Below are 6,324 nucleotides of genomic sequence, written 5' to 3'. Positions count from 1 at the left end.
ACCCCTTCTCGCTACCTCCCCCCCTTTTTTTAACATTTCTCCTCATTTTGTGCTCATTCTAGCTATCCATTCTTTCTATGCCTAACTAGCTCTCCCTTTTCTTACTCTCTGTCTTTCCTCTTCACTTACCTTCTTTAGATCTGTGGTGTGAGCACAGAAAATAGCATTGTCACTGGGCAGGACTTAAAGTAAGGTCCCTGTCTTGTTTAGCATTTTAATTCCCACAAGAACAAGTGCATTCTGCAATCTCTCTGCAGTCCCTGTTGTTCATGACTTCTTTGTTCTTACATGTTTCCTCAAGTAACTCTCTGTTCTGACCCATCCCAACACCTCTGCTCTAAGGCACCCCTTCTTCTATGACCCTCTCCCACTCGTCTGTGCTATGAACCACCCCTTCCATGCCCCTTCTGATCCTCCCTTCTAATCCTCCAAGCCCTTTCCATCAATGCCCCTCTGCTCTGATCCACCCCTTTTCTTTTCTGGCCTGCCCTTTTAGCGAAAGAAAAGAAAGAAAGAAAGATAAAATAAATAAGGAGGAAAGGGATAAGAAAGAATCAAGATAGAGGGAAGGAAAAAGAAAGGGAAAGAAAGAGCAGTAAGAAAAGAAAGATGGAGAGAATGAAAAAAGCAAGAGAGAGAAAGAAAAAGGGTGCAAGAGAGAAATTATTCTCAAATGATAGATCATAGTTCTCAAATGATTTTTGTTTGTGGATGCTAATCACAAACTCATGTTAAATTATGCATTTTATTTAACAAAATGACAAGATGCAGAATACAAAAAGTATTTTCCTTACATAGCAGCAGTTTTTTAAACACCAATAAATATCTAGGCAATGTTTTTATGTAAACAGTGCCTTTTTTAGCCATTATGTTTTGCTTGTTGTTTTTCCATTATCGATTTGAAAGGCTTTTTGTATAAATAAAATATATGTAATCTTTTCTCTCCTAGTTGAATGTTATTATTTATGGGCTCGGAAAGTTCTGATTATGTTCAAAATATAAATTATAAAGAAACTGCAGTACAAACATTAAATATGGTTGGACAGGTATTTAGAAACAAATATAAACATCTGAATTAAAGACACCTTGCCAGAGTGTACTATGATGCAATATATGCTAAGACTTAAGCAAAGTAAGCAAGAATTTAAATGTTCTGCTGTGATAATCAGAATTATTTTTGCTCTCCATATTTTTTTAGCAAAAGGACACAATGTTAGGATGCTGAAGAGATGTCCCACAGGCAGACTGCAAATCAATGTGTCTCTAGCTAAAGACTTGCTGATCCTGTTGCTACCAGGAGCTCAGTATGTTTGCAGCTGTCCTGGCTCAAGCCATCTGGCTTTTTGCTAGCCTGGCACCTTTTTGACCTTCGTATACTTTGTCTTTTTATAATAGTTGTCTTAAAAAATGTTCATAATTAGTTAGGATCCACATGTGTAGTTTGTCTCAAGCATGCTTGAAAACTAAAGCATTGCTGCATGTTCAAACTATATCGTCTAGCTACAACATTAAATATTTTAATGGGTCGTTTGCAGTGTATGAATATATATACATATATATATATATATATATATATATCTACATTAGAACAGATTCAAATGTTAGAATGATGCTTATACTGGCACATTTATGATATGCGTCTAACTTAATTTGTATGCCTTTTAACCATATGTAACAGCAACAGCATAAACTAAAAAAGAGAAATTGACATACAGTATGTATTAAAAACAAAGCTTGCATTAAATACTTGATTAAATAATTTTTTGGTTGGAGATAACCTACTTTTCTGGGAAAAGACTACAGCTATCTCACATAAAAGATAAATATGAGTTTTCAGATTCATCGGTCGGTTCTTATCTAGTGCTATAATCAATATTTCTATATTGTTGGGATTATTTGTGATATTATCATGTGCCAGTGATAGCCATTAGTCATGTTAGTCATCCAAAGCCTGAAACCAGATTATATCTTCCACATAGCAACATAAACATGCCTATGGTTTTTGTAACATTCATCCCAGTGTTCTCAGAGAAGTAAACCAAAGAAACGAAAACTTTATCTCTTAACTCTTATACTTTATTAAGCAACTTCATACAGTTTATAGTACAGTTCAAGTGTAAACTTGCCACAATAGATATAAGCTCAGCTCATAGAATTTGATGGTAGGTAAGAATCATTCGGCCTAACCATCTGCCAATTTTTCCTGTGATTGGACTGATTACCATGGAGATTATTCCTCCTACACCACTTCCCATTGGATATTTGGTGCTGCCTTTACAAATACATTTGAAATTAAGTTAACATTAACGCCCTCCCATACTCCCATATTACTTTAGCTCACCTTTCCTAGTCCCTCACCTGCAATACTTTTACTAGTGTGGCTGGTCTATCCCTAACGATGGCACTTTTACCTATTATATACATACGCCCTAAATCCCTCTAGATTGTAAACTCGTTTGAGCAGGGCCCTCCTCACCTGTTGTCTCTGTCAAATTGTTATGTTACATACTACTTGTTTTGTCCTGTCCACCCATTGTACAACGCTACAGAATTTGATGGCACTATATAAAACGATAAATAATAATAGTAATACAATTCAAGTGTGAACAATTGTATAATTAGCACTGTCTTCCTAATAGTCCACGTGGAAGGAAAAATCGATATGTACTTCAAATAAAGTTTTTTTCAAGTTGAAGAACCACGAGTGCCTGGTTTTCTGAAGACTTGCATATTGTGTATCACCTCTTCCTTGTCCCGTCTACAAGATTTCACTCGGAATGCCCCATATCTCTGGAATCTACTTCCACCCAAACTTCAGCATTCACCCTCCCTCCAAATATTCAAGAAACATCTCAAAACTCACTTCTTTAGAGAAGCATACTGTCAGGCCTTGGGTAAGCAGGTCGGGTAGGAGCCCAGTTGCAGGGGATACTAGAGGCTCAGTTTGTACCCTATGATGCATTATTACCAGAAAGAATGTACAGACAAGCAAAATTAAGTACACCACAGGCAGAATAGTAATAAGGTATGGTCTGTATTGGAGAAGCTGTCAGGACAGGTATGTACAGGCTGTAAGTCTCTCGAAAGGGTGCTGTGGCTGGAATGTTAACACAGAAGGAACACGGATAGGGGACAGGCGCCTTGGACTCAGATAGGGGACAGGAGCCTCGGGCTCAGAACCGGACACACGGCTGGGCACTGGACACACGGCTGGGCACTGGACACATGGCAGGGAGCCCTCAGGCTGGGCACACGGCAATGAGCCCTCAGGCAGGGCACACGGCAGGGAGCCCTCAAGCAGGGCACAAGCTCAGGCAGACCAGATGTAGTCAGACAGGCCAGGTCAGAACCAGAAGGACAGTATCAAAGCCAAATCAGAGTCCAGAAGGAGAGTCAGAACAAGCCGGGTCAACATGGGCAGTGGAAGCCAAATCAGGAACCAAGGGACGAAGTCCAGGTCACTACGGGTTAATCAAAAACAGAATGCTAGCAGACGAACAGGGCCAGATAAACTGCAATGCAAAGGCCTTGAATGGAGGAGCAAGCAGGTACTTAAGGGGGAGGGCCGCACCCAGGTAAGGAGATACAGCTGGTCAGGTCGTTGGCCCACACAGTGCTGTGACCAGGCAGGCGGCTTTTAGATGTTTGTCACCCCATTCCCTCAAGATTGTAAGCTTGCGAGCAGGGCTCTCGCCATGTAATGTATCGATTTGTCTTATTCTGCCAATCCTCGTCTTGTCATACCCCTTGAATATATGTATAGTATTGAGCGTTGGGTAAATTGTTGGTGCTATACAAATAAAAGAAAATAATAATAATGAGATTGCCCCGGACTAAATCTTTGCATACAATTTTTTTTCAAAGGATGAGTGCAAGCATTGTGGAAGTGGATATAATTTACTGAATGCATAGTCTGTTGTCGATGCACCACCACACGAGTTCTTAGTATTTGACATTAATGAAGAAAAAAGAATTTGACCTTGACTTACACAGATTACTCATATCTGATACTATAGAGCAAAGAGAATACCACAAGGTTTTAGAAACAAAAACATCAATACAATTGGATGTAAATAACCCAGAGTTTTGTAAGAAGTGGATACTGGTTCTCAACAGATGCTGTCTTGATTTGATAATTCTTGTGTTAGAAGAAGTTGCTACAGATCTAACAGGAGTCAAACAAAAGATTGTGACATTTGGAAACAAACATATGCTTCTACTTACTGCCCCTACACTGCCTGATACTATGTTAAAATCCAGGAATAGCTGACAAAGTCAGGTGTACAGGTGAATCAGTGGGCAATCTGAAAATCGTCACTTCAGAAATAAGAAACAGAGTTTACATATCAGATAGGGCCAGAAAAGCAATGTCCGTTTGCCAAAAGGCAAACCACCACACCGTCAGATATAGTACCTATTTTCAATTTGCCAGATTGTATTCTGTCACAAGATGAGCTGTATCTTCTGACTTGAGGTTTGTCATTCGTGTCCTAATATGTTTGAATGGGAGGTTGAACAGTTTACAGTCAATCGTTCTTTGTGTTTAGAGGACTTTTTAAAGAAAAATACTTCTAGGGACTTTTGGGGGTTTGGAGTAATTAAGGGTTACATCACTAAAGGCACAAAAAAGTTTATTTTTGAATAATACCTGAAATGCCAATTTTTAACACAATACCTAAATTACACACAGGGTCGGCCGAAGACTTAACGCCGCCTGGGGCGAAGTTTAAAATGCCGCCCCCCCCCGGTACTTACCTTTAAACAGTCCTGCGGCGAGTCTCCCTGCTCTGCCACGGTGCTGGCTTGTAATGCTGAGCGCCGGAAATTGACGTCACTTCCGGCGCTCTGCATTACAAGCCGGCACCGAACAGGGAGACTCGCCGCAGAGGAGAGAGAGAGAGAGGGGCGCCGAGCGGGTAAGCGAAAACCACTCGGTGCCCCTCTCTCTTTCCTCCGCTTCAAAAAAAAAGCGCTTCTAAAGTGCCGCCTGGGGCAATTGCCCCAGTCAGCTCCATTGTAGGGCCGGCCCTGATTACACAAGAGTATGACTGCACCTCCTGGGAGATCAATTGTGTAAGGGAAGTTTTTAAATCTACAGTGGTAGCACTTTCTACTTGTGTGAAGGAGTCTCCTGATTATTTTGTCTCAAATAAAGCAGCGTGATGTATCTAACATTGATATGTTATTGTTAACTATGTATGTGCGTGGTATGAACACCATCATACCTCACCAAAACAGAATCTACGTGCAGGTATTATCATCCTCACCTCTGCATAATGGTCCTCCAATTGAGTTTCTTATGGAAATATCTAAATATTAACTTTAACCTCAAATTTCTTTCTGTTTGAATAGGAGTTCTACATTTAATCATTGAGTTCATCTATGGGTGTGGCAATGCCCCTCACATATGCGAATGCGTATATGTACGAACAAGAAAGTATTTAGTCAGAATTCATTACCTCAATATTTAAATACTGTGGGATTGTTCGGGTAGATTATACATTGCATAGGAAATAGCTTCTTACATGCATCTTAAAGCTATGAAAACCAGGAACCGGTTTTGTGGAAGACAATTTTTCCACGGACCGGGGGTGGGGTGTTTTGGGTTTGATTCAAGTGCATTATAGTTATTGTGCATTTTACTTCTATTATTATTAAATTTGAAATATAATGATACAACTCACTGTAACGGGTTCACCAAGAGAGCTGTAGTAACGCCCAGAGATCACCCAGTATCCTCCTGTTGTCCCCGGAATCACTTCTAGCACCAGTAAGGATGCACACCTTGAAACCCTGCTATGTGTACCCAATAAGTAGACACAACTACCTTGAATTGAGTACAGCAGGAATGAACAGTTTATTGTTGTAAAACGTAGACTCATATATCCACAGGACTTCATTAACATAAATTAACATTGATAAACAGGTACATGTAGACAACCCAAACTTTAATCCCCAGTCAGCAATCCTATTGATGGGATTAATTAAACAATGGAGTTCCTGCCCGTGCTATCTTTGTTTGACAGCCGGTCTGGAGCCATCTCTGAGTACCTTGGGGCTCTGTATGACAGCTCATTCTGTGACTTATCTCCCCTTTTAAAAATCAGACTGAACTGGGGCCAGACCCCAACCGGGTCTACAACCAGTTCAGTCGGGGAGCACAGCTCCGGCCCTCCTAGAGTTGTGGACCTGTCCCACTAACCAGTGGTTTATGGTTATGTTTAAATTTTGTAATGAATCTTATTCAAATTAAGGTGCAATGGACAAGGTTTTTGTGACATGCCCTATGTTCATGTTCATAAAGTGGGTTAAAAGGTACCATTT

Source organism: Spea bombifrons, chromosome 7, assembly GCF_027358695.1.
Source record: "Spea bombifrons isolate aSpeBom1 chromosome 7, aSpeBom1.2.pri, whole genome shotgun sequence".
Classification (NCBI taxonomy): domain Eukaryota; kingdom Metazoa; phylum Chordata; class Amphibia; order Anura; family Pelobatidae; genus Spea; species Spea bombifrons.
Note: the sequence above shows the minus strand (reverse complement) of the source record.